The sequence below is a fragment of the Lagopus muta genome, chromosome 2 (assembly GCF_023343835.1).
Source record: "Lagopus muta isolate bLagMut1 chromosome 2, bLagMut1 primary, whole genome shotgun sequence".
NCBI lineage: Eukaryota > Metazoa > Chordata > Aves > Galliformes > Phasianidae > Lagopus > Lagopus muta.
Window position 1 is genome coordinate 42,554,517 of NC_064434.1, and position 14,314 is coordinate 42,568,830.

Here is a 14,314-nt window from a genome sequence, read left to right on the forward strand (position 1 = left end):
CTGCCTTGTCTTCCCACTGGAAAAAAAAAAAAAAATCAGCATTAAGTTATGTTAATCTTGATGGATGTAATGTGTTTGTCATTTATCAGCCAATTATGGCCATCTCTTACAAGTATATAAAGTTTTTCCAGCACACAAACTTTTAGCATTTTCATTAGCTCCTGTTAACACTTTTGACAGACTCTAATCTCAATGTTGCAGCAGCAGCAAGCAAACAAGATACTGCCAAAATGTTAGTGCCCTTCCGTGTTGTGCACAAATATGTGCTGGTCTGTTAGAATTTAGGACAGACGGTATCCTCCAGTGTGAAACAGCGACTATTAGAGAGCATGCAAAGGAGAGTTATGAAGGCATACCGGGAGCGGTTGAGGTCCCTTGGTGTGCTCAGCCCAGAGCAGAGCAGCTGAGGGGAGCCCTCATGGTGGCTGCAGCTCCTCACAGGGAACGGAGGGGCAGCGCTGAGCTTTGCTCTGTGTGACAGAGCCCGAGGGAACGGCATGGAGCTGCACCGGGGAGGGGCAGTGGGGTTAGGGACAGGGTCTGCAGCACAGGGCGGTGGGCATGGAACGGGATGCACGGGGCAGTGGGCCCGTCCCTGAGTGCCAGAGTTCAAGGAGCGCTGGGACAGCACTCACAGACACGGGGTTTGATTTTGGTTGGTGCTCCGTGGAGCCAGGGTTTGGACTAGCTGATCCTTGTGGATCCTTCCAACTTGGGATTTCTGTGATGCTGTGAAAATCACCTACCCTCCTCCTCCTTCTCCCGCCCCCACCAAAGGGCTCGATTTTTACTTCTCGGCATAACGAACAGCCGGCAGGATGGCAGAAGCCAAGTTCTCCCCAGGGAGATGGATAAGCAGCTCAGTAATTAACGCGGCGGGCACTGGTGCACAAAGCAGCGCTGCAGGGTCAGGAGAGCCCCGGGTCCCGCGGAGCCCCCTCGGCGGGGTCCGGTGGCGGTGGGTCCGGGCCCCGCTGCGGCTCCGCGGGCGGCGTGCCCCCACGGCGCTGCCTTTTCCCGCCAGTGGCGCAAGAGCCCGGCTCGGCCCCGAGGGCCGTCGGAGCGCAACAACAAGATAATGGCCCCTAATGCGCACCCTGGGCACGGATCGCACGCCGGCCGCTCCCTTCCTGTGCCACCGGCGGAGAACCTGCCGCGGCGCGGCTCCCTCGGCGGGGAGGGACCGGGGCGGCCGGCGGTGGGCAGGGACGGCGGGAGGTGATCGCCTTAATAACGCATACACCGCGGCGGGCGGCAACCACCGGCGCACCCCATCCATGCCCGCGGAGAGACCGCCACCCGCGCAGCGCTGCCCTCGGTGCCGCCCCGGCTCCGGCCGCCGGCGGGCGGGCACCCTCGCGCACTCCCTCTCTTCCCGCCGCCGCAGCGCGGAGCTCGGCATGGCGCGGCGCGGACGCTTCCAGCGCCTCTTCGGCCGCAGCGAGTCTGAGGACTCGGAGCCCGAAGGGGCGGCCGCCTGCCCCCGCCGCCGGCCCACCGCCGCCGCACCCAAGCGGCGCTCCGCGTTCCCACAGTGGCGCCCGAAGAGGAAGGAGCCGCAGCCGCCCGCCCGCGGCGCGCCGCCCGCCGCCCCCCTCGGCCTCCAGGAGCCTCCGCCGTTGAGGTAAGGGCGGGCGGGAGGGCACGGCCGGCTGTAGGCAGCCGCTGGCGAGCGGCTGAGCTGAGCCCCCCGACGGGAAGGTGCGTCCCGGCGGGGCACGGTGAGCTCGCGGCACGGAGTTCGTGCTGCTCCGAGCTGGGCAACGCGGTGTGCGTTAAACGGCCGCGTTGTTGGGTGACTGAGCTCTAGAGTGTTTGGTTCGGGCTGAGAAAACTGAGCTCTGTGGGTGGCTCTGTGTGGTTTTTTTAAATATGCGTGCAGTAGTTCCAATAGTAAGCACCAGTGTTTGCCTAAAAGTGGACATCGCGCGTGTGGGCAGACTTGACTGAAGTGTGGTCTAAAAATGCGTGTGTTTGGTACTGAAATGAAGTACTGAAAACTTCAGGTACCGAAGTATTTCATGGAAGAAAAAAGAAGTAGTTTGTGTTCACATTTGTATGGGAAAAGTACTGTGAAGTCTAATTTACAGAGCTACTAATCCAGGAAATCTGGGTCTGACCATGCCCCTGGGTAGCCAAGTGCAGGGCACTGCTGCAGGTGACCTCAACCAGGAACAGGTTCCTCTTCCACCTCCCCTGATAAAGTGAATCCCAGGGCTTTGTCACCAGCAGAAGATCACAGCTCAGCTGGAGGGGAAGCCAGGCGGGTTCTGTGCTCAGACCCAGACTGCACAGGACTGTGCAGCTGGGCTTTGAAACCTTCCAAGAGCAGAGAGCAGCTTCTCTAGGCAGGCTGCATTGCTGCTTTCATAAGGGGAAGTTTCTCCTGCTACGAGCCTGGAACATTGCTTCTCTCCCTTTTTGGCCTCTCCTCTGGTTGTGCCCCACTGAGGAACCTCCTAGCCCTTCTTGGAGACCCTCGCTTGGGTGTCAGCAGGTGCTGCTTGACTGAGATTGCCTCTTCCCGAGCTGCAGCAGTCCCACTTCACAGTCTCTCCTCCCAGGGTAAGTGCTCCAAGCCCCCAGCACCTTGAGGCCTTGAATGCACTTCAGTTTGTCTGTTTCTACGTCGTGTTGAGGGGGCTTGGAACTGGTGTTGAGATGAGATCAGGTGAATGATGAGGATAAGGGAAGAGGTGAGGTGGCATCAAGGTGCCAGTTCCTCAAGCTCCCAGACAGCTTGCTAGTTCTGCAGTGCCAAACCAGAGCAGGAGTGCTTTATAGGAGTTCAGATTCAGTTGCTACACCTGAAAAAATGGGAAGATGTTTTTGCTGTGTAATGTTGTTATCAAGTTCTGTGCTTAAAATGTGAGTGGAATCTCCTAACTGGAAGGCTTCTGAAATAATAGGTTTGTAACTCTCATTATGAAATACTGTTTTTTGCTTTCTGATCAGGGAACCAGTCCTACTATTGACAACAGGTTGGGCTTGTGCTTGAGCACATGGACGTACATGTGTATGTTAATACTGTTAACTGCACTTGGTCATCTTCAGAGAGTACAGGCTGCTTTGTTTGTGTAGCTTTCTGCCATCCTCATTTCTTTTTAAAAACGGAAGGAGCAAAGCCTTTAATGCACAGCCCAAAATACTCAGTGCATTATTTTTTTTTCATATTGAAGATTACAGGTAGCATTTCTGAACTGATACATTGTTTGAAGTATTTTGTTTTTATTACATGAATGGTAGATTGTAACTTATGATCTGAAAAATACTATGTGGACCAAATAGAAGATTTCCAATAGTGATGATTTTGAAAAATTGAGGTGGTTAGTAGATATGAGGGAGATACAGTCTGGCACATAACTGGCATAAAAGCTGCCTGTTGGAAGACACTTATTTAAATGATGCTTCAACTTAATATCTGATGAGCTTACAATTCTTACGTTATTTTTTTTTAGGTAGCCAATACTTATTTTTGCTGTTAGGTTACTTATCTTGAGGAGCAGTAGCCAACATGTTATAGAATGCCTTAACATTAATAAGAAAGCAAGCAAGCAGCTCAGCTTCTTTGAACTTGAGGCCACAAGAGCGAATTCTCATGCCATGATACAGTTTGTGTTACACTACTTATGTTCTTGAGTGTCTCCAGATGAACTCCCCTGGTCTCTTTTTCCAGTAAAAACTCCTGGAGTCTCTTTGCCAGAGGCAATACTTACAAACTAGAGCCCCTAAACAGCAGAAGAACATGCTGGAAGAGAAGAATGGGAAAGAATGACAGTTGCCACCATACCTTAGAAAAGCGCACCATTTAAAGAAATCAGATTTTAGTTTGTCCCTTGAAAGTCATGAAGCTTGTGACTTCCAAACATTGGACAGACCACAGAGCTGACAAGTTTTGGACGCAGAATGATCTCCACCCAAGGGCAGCTTTAGAAATGAGGGCAATGACTTTGGTTTGAACTTCGAAGGAGGAAGCTGAGTGCCAGAGGATAAAGAAGATTGTCTGTCTTTGGGGTGTGATTGTTTAGTGTGGTGCTACACTGTGATTCTGGAGCCTTTGGTATTTGTTGGTCAAGAGCAGACTTGTTATTTCAGTCCAGCTATAAACTGGCTAATGCATCAATCACAGTAGTTAGGTTCTTGCCCAAAACATGTCAGTATCAAAACATTTTTTCAGCTTATTACTTCCTAAGTTTCAAGAAGCACAGGTAATTCTCAGCATTGGTTTTGAGACTGCTTGGACTGCTACCACTAGCAATAGCTCATCTTACTTTTACTGTGTTCCTCTCTCCTAATTAAATTCAACTCAGCTCATCTTCATCAACATGCTAAATACAAAGGTAAAGAAAACTGTGACTGTTATTCTACAATGATTTGGCAGGGATGCAAACATGAATTAGGATCAGTAAGAAGCAAAAAACAAAAACAAAAAACAAAGAGAAACTTAGTGTTAGACTACATACAAGGTTAGTCAGACTGCAGAATAATTAGATGTTATCTCAGAAAGGAACACACACATTCAGGAGATGGGTGAGGAGATGTGTTGCAAGTGGAGAAAGTGGTACTGGGACCGTTTCCTTCCAGCTGCTCTTCTTTGATTTCTGTGTTACAAGAATTGAGGTAATAATGCTTTGCAACCCGTGTGCAACTTTGTTTTGTGGAAATATTAAGAATAAATGTTTCATCCTACTAAAAACAGAGCTCGTGGTACTGCAGAATATTAGTAGCTTGACTGATTGACAAGAACAAAATGCCAGAAACTGTCATGCAGTAAGCTGCATCGAATAGTAAAATAGGAACTGTTTTCAGTGTACTTTGGGTATGTGTGTAACTTTATACTTGTATAGTTGAAAGAAAGATTGAATTGTTCACCTGTGCTTTTTGCAGGATTGCATGTGGATGTCTAGAAGGGTTGTTGGTTGCATTTAATTTGTGGAAGATGGAAATGAGAAAGGGTAATTAGTTTTGCAGTATAATTCTTGGTAGCCTATAATGCAAGTATAATGCCTTAGGAATACAGATTTATTAGTTTTGATTTATACAGGAAAGAAGTTCTGTTAAACTATTAAACTATCAAGATAAAGAAAAAAAAAAAAAGCAAAAAATTTTTGCTCAAAATTTTATCTACAGTGTGACCTGATGAAGATATCATTCTTTATTAAACATAGCAGGGGGGTTGAAACTAGATGATCATTGTGGTCCTTTTCAACCCAGGCCATTCTGTGACTCTAGGATTCTATGAAATATGCATCTAGGTAGGTACTAAGACAAGAGGCGTGTCATGCTGAAACATTCACTTATTTTGTTGGCATTCATAAGAAATGAAAAATACTGTCCTGTTCTCATAATAGAAATCTAATGATAGTCTGAAAAATCAGTAGCAGTAAGGCTGCACTCCTGGGCAGTGAGCTTAGATGGCAGTGAAAGGTGGTATCTGGCAGAGAATGGGATCTCAGTGCTGACCTCTGCTTCAGTAGAGTCGTTCACTTTCTTTTTTTCATTTTTCATTTGTTCTCCCTTAAATATAGAAAAACTGATCTTAAAAAATGAAATGCATCCATGCCATTCACAAATCAAAGGATTTTCCTTAGTTTGTGAGTGCTTCTATGCTTGCTGCATATTTATTTTGTAGGGATGATGTACCCCACTATATTCAGATGAACCTGACCCACAGCAGTGCTGAGTACCACTGATGCAATATAAGCTCTGTCCCAAAGAGTTAAATATCTACTAAAATGAGGACTGCTCTGAAAAAACAGATTCTAGTCTTTTCAAATCAGGTGCCAGACATGTCACTGTTGGTTTTAGTGTGTCAGATCCATACTTTGTAATGGTGTTTTTCTCAAAGGTGCTTTGAGAAACTGTTGAGAGATAAAGCACCATTTTGAAAAACACCTAGGTTAAAAAATAATGATAATAATCAGATAATCGGATGCAGATGCATCCAGTTGGCATTTAATAATGCATGGAGTGCTAAAACCATTATTAAATATTGAATGAACACCTATTCAGTGAACATCATTTGTCTAAATGTGGAAAAACATTTTTCACGCTCTGCTGTTAATGCTGCTGTATCATTTTCTCCCTTCCTCCTTGCCATGTTCGTGCAACTATCTGTCCCATCTCTCCCTTCCTCTTGGGATTTGTACCTAGCTAGTCAGCCTTCTTTCTCTAGTGGCTTCCTGCCTGCATCGAGCATGCAGAAGAATTCTTTATTGCACCTGAAATGGCCTCAGGACATAGGCAGGACAACATGCGGAGATAGAAGCAGTATCTGTAGATAAACTGCTATAATCAGAAAAATTAGATAAGCTTATTTTGGCACAGAGGACTTGAAGAAAGTGATTATTTTGTTCCCTTAGCATCCTTTCTTTGCTGAGGTTATGGAAATAACATATTAGACAAACCAGTGAGATGCTCTAAGTCTTTTCACGTGCTGGTAAACAGTGCCTTTGGATCACTTTATTTACAATGAGAGAAAACCTGTTTGAAAGGCCTGTAATTGTCTTAAGATGACATTTTGCATCATTTTTGGTAATACTAAATACCAGAGGAGAGCAAAACTATTATGTTATTGAAACGGTGAATATAATTAGTTTGAGTTACTTCATGTACAAATACAAGATGGCATCCTTATCCTCTAATTTCAGCTATCTAAATCTGAACTAGTTGTTCTCTTTATAATCAAGGAGGACAAATAGGCACGTCTGGTGTGCAATTCATCTTACCCTAGGGCAAGCGTCTAAAGCAGGCTAACTGAATTGCAACTTAGAAGGGCCAGTTTTATCTCATTGACTTTAAAATGCACCTGAAGGTCATCTGAAGCTTCAGCCTCTGAAATTGGACAGTAGAGTGCACTCTGTGTTACCTGGTAAGGAGGAGTCCACAAACTGATACCTTCATGCAGGATGTTATAGTGCAAAGTCCCGAACTTCAAAATCTATATCCTCATCTTTTGCATGCAACTTCAAGGCACCTGCTTTGCTTGTAAGCAATCTCCTGCTGAAGATGCTTTTTTTCCACAGAATTTCTGTATTTTCAGTTGATTGTAGTTAAAAGTTTTCAAGTTTCTTTAAGGAACTCTGGTTGATCCCTGCTTGCACTGTATTTTCTAGACAAAGCTTGGCAAGTTGTGGGACAGTCGTGAGAACAAACCTTTCACAGATGGCCATGGAGAGAGAACAGGGGGAGCAGGAGAGAGGGGAGAGGAAACTCCTTGGCCTAGGATCTGTTTTACAGAATTATAGCCAAAATGGCAATGTTTAGGAACAGTTGTGTCTTCCCTAGTGGGAAGGATGGGAAACTATGAAGAGTAGGCAGCTCTTCCTTTAGCAGCTTGAATTTTAAAGTAAAAACTTGAGGAGCTGTTCTATGCTCAGATCTTCCCATGCAAGGGAAAATCCCTTCTCTTTAGCTTTCAAAACAAACATTAAAAAAATTAATGTCTTGCCTACATATTATGTTATCAGATAACAGTGTATCTTTGTACATGCTATTCCTATATTAGTCACTTCTTACACCTTGCAGACTTTCTGTTGTACAGTTTTCCTTCTCACGCCTGTTTGTTCATGCAGCCACGTACTGTGAGCTAACTCAGTCTGCTATCAAATATTTCATCACTCAGTGCTCCTCAAAACAAGAGGAAAAGGCAGGCAAAGGCTGATCAATATAAGAGATTATTCTTTTCCTATGGTGTCTTCTGGAAAAAAAAAATAAAATCATTGCATTTAATTTAAAGAACTGATCTAAAGAAAATCAGTTATCATCTCGCCCAAATCCTTCATTCGCAAGTCTGCAGAATTTCTGTCACTTTTCATTAGCCTGACTTTGGAACTGTACTTGGAAATTCTGAAATGAAAATGAAATATATTAGTTTGATAAAAGAGAACCTTTGGATAAGTGAATCCTTTGGTCATCTAGGACATCTGTTTCAAGGAGTGTCTGAATTGTCAACGTTTGCAAAACAGATGTGCATGATGAATTTCCCAATCCCATGTTTCAAGTAGACCCTGACACCAGAAGAACAACTGGTATTTTAATAAGATACTCTGTTTTTCCTTGATAGCTATTCCTTACGTTAATTACAGTGCTCCTTCTACTGTCAGAGAAACTCCATAAGTACCTTGAAGAACTGACGGCAGACTGAGCGGCCATAATGCATCCTAGAACTGACTTCTTATAGTTGCTGTTTCACTGTGGTAAGCCACTGTTAGATTGTCTGGTGCTGCTGTTGAGAAAAGGCTGTGCATGAGGAATGCAGTGTCCACAAGGATCTGTGTCCCAGCTCACAGATCAGTATCAGGCTGTAATTAGCCAAGCAGAAGAAGTTTAAGCTGCATGGCCTGGTGGAAACCATCATTCTCCTTTTGTCTTTTGTGCTGTGGCCAGGAGCAGGTGCCACAACACAGGCGCTCATGCCCATGCAAAGTCTCAGATGACTTCTAATTAACACTGTGAGGTAGAGAGAACCTCTAGCGGAAGCATTTGTGTTACTTGTAAGAGGTGCTGCTTTTTAGGAAGTGAGGGGTTGCATGTTTTCTCCTGGCAGGAAACTAGCAGAACGCTCTCCTCATTTTATGATAAATACAAAAAAGATTGATTTAAGTTCAAAGAAACCTCTGTAGCTCATCTTGCCCAGCTCTTACAAGAGCAGAGTCAACTTAGAAGTTAGCTTGTGCTCTGAAGTTGAATGGGATTGCTTAGGGTATTGTTTAACCAGGGTCTGATATCTGCAGGGACTGAAACCCCACAACTTACTCATGAAGGCTGTGAAATTTTTTCCTGAATTCTAATCAAAATTTCTGTTCCTCCTGTCCATCTCCTCTTTGTCTGTCCCTGTCCACCTCCCAGGTGAGGTTGGCTCCCATTTGGTTGCCAGTCTCTGCTCTTCCAGTTGCTCTTTGAGCCACATGCTGCAGTACCTGAACATCTTCCTCATCCTATACTCACTGCATTTTGTCAACACTATTCTAGTACTGCAGATATGTAGGTAGCCTGCACTGTCACAGAGCATGTTGCTGCTGATGTCTGATGGCAGAGTGATGTGTAAACAATGGGCTTGCAAATACTGGCCACTGACAAGTACGAGAGAATGCTGAGTCACTGTAAAACTGTGGGTTTTGTGGGGAGTATGTCTAGTTCTTGGTCTTTGACTCCCAGAAGAGCTTGCTGATCTGCTTGTTTGTCCATTTTGGTTTCTGTCATTTCAATTCCTTGAAACTGTCAGCTGGGATTCTGTAGTGGATGTTCCACCGAGTCAAGGGAGCACTCTGTGATGAGCAATGCTGACATTTTTCCTACCATTAGCTGAGAACCTTGTGCTGTTCACAAATCATTTACATAGTAACCTGTAATTCTTCTGACAATACATAGAATTTTGGAACAGTGTAAGCATATTTGGCATAAACTGAAAGTATATGATTACTAACAGAGAAGAATCCTTACCAACGTGGTGCAGTCTTTTTCTCTAAGGAGTGCGTTTTAATGATTCATTCATTATTATTGATTGCAGATAAAGTACAAATAATTCATACTGCACAGCGTAGGGGGACACCTACAGATACCTGCTGAAACACCTGTTGTCCTCTGCTGAACATCCTTTGGCTTCCTCTAGTTATCTGCAAAAGCTGAAGCAAACGGGAGAGAAAATAGAAATGGAAATGAAACCTATCCCCCAGTGCTGCACTTCTTTTTGTTTGAAGAATATTCCTGTGCTTGATGAAGAGAATTTGTTGTTTGTTTGTTTTTTTCTAAATATGTTTGACAGTAGCAGTGTAGGTCCTTCAATGGAACTGCAGAAAAAAACTTCCCTTCTGCTACGTTCAGTGTGAGATGCTATTCTTACCTGTACCTTGTAGATTGCAGGAGGTGTGTGTGTGGTCTTCCTAGATAGGAGTGACCTAGGAGTACACAGCTGTGGGTCTGTGCTCGTGTTATACATCCTGCCAAGAGGCAGATTATTGACTGATCGGTTGGCTGCTTGCTTGTTTTTCCCAACCCTGAGACCCCAAGGACAAATATGCGGACACAGCACTGTACTGAGGGACATGTCCTACAGACCAGACCTGCTTTTCAACTGGCTGTATTGAACCTGGATGCACTGAAGATACATCTGTCTGACCCCACCTCACAGACATATTCTGAGTTAACCTCATGTGATTCTTGTGATTTGAGTCTGGATTCCTTAAGTTATTCAGTGGGAGGAAACCTTGTCTGTCTTCAGTTTAGATAATAAGAATTTTTTTCTCACAGCTTTTGTCTGTGTTGTTAGTTTAGTGACTGATCTCTCCCAGGCTTGTGCTGTGTGTTTATCAAATGCCTGGAATAATGGAGTCTCATTTTGACCGGCTTCTGTATGCAAATAGTGAGTAACAGCAGGAAAGACCAAAAAACAGTTGGCACCTTTCAAAAGCTCTGAAGGAATACATATCATCTGAAATTTCAGAATGGAATGTGTTGGGCTTTATAGTCCTTGTGTAATTTGAAGGGTGTGTTTGAGGTGAAGAGATAATAAAGAGGCTGAGAGGCAGCCCGTGAAAGTTCCATGGGGTGTATGGATGACAGTCGTGCAAATGGTAAGGCTGTAGGTGTGAGGTGTCTGCCTGGTTTCCAATGAATAGCTCAATACCTGTTTCTGTCACATGCACTGGAAACAGAACGGTCAGAAGTTCAGGGAAGCTCTCACCACCTGCCTTTGGGATCAAACTTGCTGGTGTTTTCAGGAAAATGCTTGTCTCTAGTAGGTGCTAACAAACGCATAGAGGTTGCTTGCCACTCTGTTCCTCTGTTGGTAGTACTGTTAGTCACAGAGTCTGCCTGGCTGTTGGCACTGTCTCACACTGTGTATCTGTGTCTTGGAGCAACTGCTAATTGAACTAACCAGTTGATTAATATGATCTAGATGATATCTTCTTTATTTGGGACAAATAGAAATCTTTATAAAACTCTTGAGTGAGTTTTATATATATATATATATATAAATGGTATTTTTATATGAGATGAAAGTATGAGTAAGCCAAATGCTGTGGGAGACATTTGATGTTTTCACTATAATACACTAAGGGATGAAAAAAATGGATAGGGATAAGACAGAATTCTCTGTTAATAAAAAACAAAGAAAAAAAAAGATCTGAAGTGTAAATGCATTCTTTCTACCAGGATAGCTGACATCTCATCTTGACTCTCGAAAAGCATTTGTTGGTGCAAGCATACTGTGTTTGAATCATAGAATCAGAATTATTCAGCTTGGAAAAGACCTTAAAGATCATCGAGTCCAACCACAATCAAAGCATAGTTTTGAAAATGACTAACTTTTATAAAGCAAAGTTGAAAACAGGAGTATTATGCAAAGCAACCTCTATGTGTGTGCCAGTATACTAAGACTGTCCAGTAAATCAGAAAAAAAAAATTGAAAATGAGCATGCAGTTCCCAAAGTAACTTTTTGGTGGTAACACATTTATTCAGATGACTATCTTTATTGTTATGCAAGAAGTCCCATTTTTTTTCTGTAAATACTTCATACAATGTGATAGTAAGACATCCAGCTTGAAAACATGAACAACCAGTGACCTCGATTGGAAGAGTTTATTAGTTTGTGAAACGGTGCAATAATTCAGCCCAGTGTATTTTTAGAAGTCACCTGCATCCTGAAGGTATCTTGTTAAAAACTGGATGTCTGTTTTTTCTTCCCACTTCGTCACACTGTGCCTGAGCCCGCCTGGAGCCGGCACTGAGGAATGTCCCGCTGGCTGCTAAACCTGTGGGGCAGCATAGAGGGAGCAGGAATAGCTCCACGCGGGTACCCACGCGCTGGTGGCACATTGCTTGGTGTGACTGCTGGGGAGGAACTGAGCAGGAAGCGTCTGGCAAAACTTGGCAGCTTTAAATTCTCAAATTCCTTCTCTCAGTGAGCTCGAGCAAGTTCAGGTGTTTAACATAATAGTATTTTTATGACGCTGACGTCAGTGTTTTGTGATGGCTATTTGTGTTCGAGTATTCCGGAGACTTTCTTTCAGAAATACGAAATACAGTGAGTTCACGAGAGGTTCTTTTTACTGGTGGAGAGGATCCTCAGTTGCCTCACTGCCAGTTCCCTCTTTTCTTTCACTGACTTGCTATCCTCTACAGTGTTGTGTTGTTGATTTTTTTGTAAAGAAAAATGAACCTCTGTATACCTGTTTGGACGTGTCTCATCTCTTTTCTCAGTTAGATCAGAGTTACCTGCCAGCTCTTGGCAGATTTCCATGCTGCACTTATGTTAAACAGTGTTCCCCCTCATGTTGTTGTCTACAGAAGCAGTGCCTTCCTGGCACCCATCTTCAAGCAAGTCCTTTATGCTCTTGAGAATTCCACATTTCAATAATCCACGGGTTCATGGTTCATAAGAATCATCCAGGTCCTGAAATTCTCTGCTCCCATTGCTCCTTATTACAGTCCATGGAATTCCTTTTCTTCCAGTGATGGACTGAATGTGCTTTTCCAGTTGAACCTGAACCCCCCCAGTCTTTACCCTGGGATCTCTGCCAAAGCAACAATGTGTTAACATGTATTTGTTCCTTCCCGCACTTAGAAGTATCAGCTCTGGCTTTGCTCCATAAAAATTGCAGAGTTGTTTGTGTCTTCGGTTTTATTCAGTTGTACCTGTCTGTAAGACAGACAGACAGATCTCTTTCATTAGCAATGCTGCATGATTTTTACCAACACGCAACTCCTTTGTTTCTTTTTCTGGACAGAATATCTCCCAGGCTGTCACCGGATGATTTGTTTCTCAGAATTTTTGAAGATATTTTTGTCTACTTTCAGGGTGCTCCAATTTGCACTCTATATTGCAGCACAGATGTGTAGATAGACATTAATTTTTTTATACATTATACCAATTCAATTGTTAACTTTGTATTTTGTTTAATGTGTAATACTTGCATTCATTCTAATGTATACATTTTGCTTTAATGACTGCGTTTTCTTACTGGCAGGATGTCCATTACACTTGAAGATGGTTATAAATAAATTTAGCTTCTGATTACAAATGAGATGTCCTTGTCATCTAATGAAGCAGGTGTCACCAGCCACGTGTTGGCAATAGCAGGCCGTGGTGCCTGCTTTTTGACTTTGAAAAGCAGCCAGGGTGTGATTCTCCAAGGGTAGATGGTGTTGTTTGCTGCTTTTATGGGGCACGGGAATATTGCATCTAGTGGCTGAGTCAGTCCTACCTTTCAAAAGAGTTTTGAACCCAAGTGGCTTATAGGAAGATCACATTTTCTTAAAAATAAGAAATATAATAAAATATAAAAAAGCCTGCACATCTTCAGTGTAGTGGTTACATCCCAAGGCCAGACTGGACCAGGTTCTGAGCACCCTGATGTAGCTGTGCATGTCCCCATTCACTGCAGCGGAGCTTGACTAGATGAAAGCTCTCCTCCAACTCTGAGGATTCTATGACTCTATGAATCACATTTTCCATATTTCCAAGGCAGTACAATATTCAGCTGTATACTGAGCTCTCTGTGGATATACTCCTGTCTCTCATTAATCTGTGGCACTGTTGGCAGCTTTAGTGTATTCCTTTGCTTTAAAAATCCATTCGCTTTATATGATGGTCTGAATGACAATTAAAGAAAACAAAAATCCCACACCGAATGATTTCTTAACACAAAATTATTTTATAATATAAAGAGTGTTGAGGAAAAAGAGCTATGAAATGAAGGATATCAGCTGACATGAATTTTAATACTGAGTAGATACTGTAGTGTAGGCAGGTTTATTTAATTTAGCAGTTATTCTGTCTTCTCTGGGTTGCCCTTTGTTGCCATTCTTCTCCTCTGAATTTTAGTCATGAACGTAGAAACTTTTGTTTTCTGTGTTTTAGGGTCTAGTTGTTAAAGGAGATGTCAGAAATTGATCTAAAAGAGAGAAATCAGGGCCACGAATGGTTCCTTCGGAAAAAGGCTTGGCAGATCTTCTTACTTCTCAGCATGTGTATTCTAAATTGATCGGTTTGCCTTTGAGCAATAGTTGTTTGTTTTCAGGGGTAAATGTATGTGTTGCACTGAATGTGCTTTTCCCATTGAAGCTGAAACCCCCCAGTCATTACCCTGGACTTAAACAAAAGGACATCCTAGTCTGATGGTATCTGCAGATATCCATAGATTTGCTGCTACCACTCATGCTTCACATGAGGGGAATAAAGGTTTCCATGTGTTTCAGTTACTTCTCAGCCTTGGCGCAAGCTTCTTGTTTGTTGGAGAGCTTTTAACTTGAGTTTTCAATAACTTCTATCAGCGTGGGTCCATTGGTTTAGGTTCCTTGCAAGGGATT

At 43.4% G+C, this 14,314-nt stretch overlaps 1 protein-coding gene across 2 annotated transcripts in view; it reads left to right on the forward strand.

The window, feature by feature from the left end:
• Window positions 1–1,541: 1,541 nt before the first annotated feature.
• CRYBG1 (crystallin beta-gamma domain containing 1) overlaps window positions 1,542–14,314 on the forward strand; it is a 95,408-nt gene continuing 82,635 nt past the window's right edge. For both annotated transcript variants that reach the window (XM_048936752.1, XM_048936753.1), the window contains exon 1: window positions 1,542–1,624. The gene's annotated coding sequence lies outside the window, so the exon portion shown is untranslated. The remainder of the gene's footprint in view (window positions 1,625–14,314) is intronic.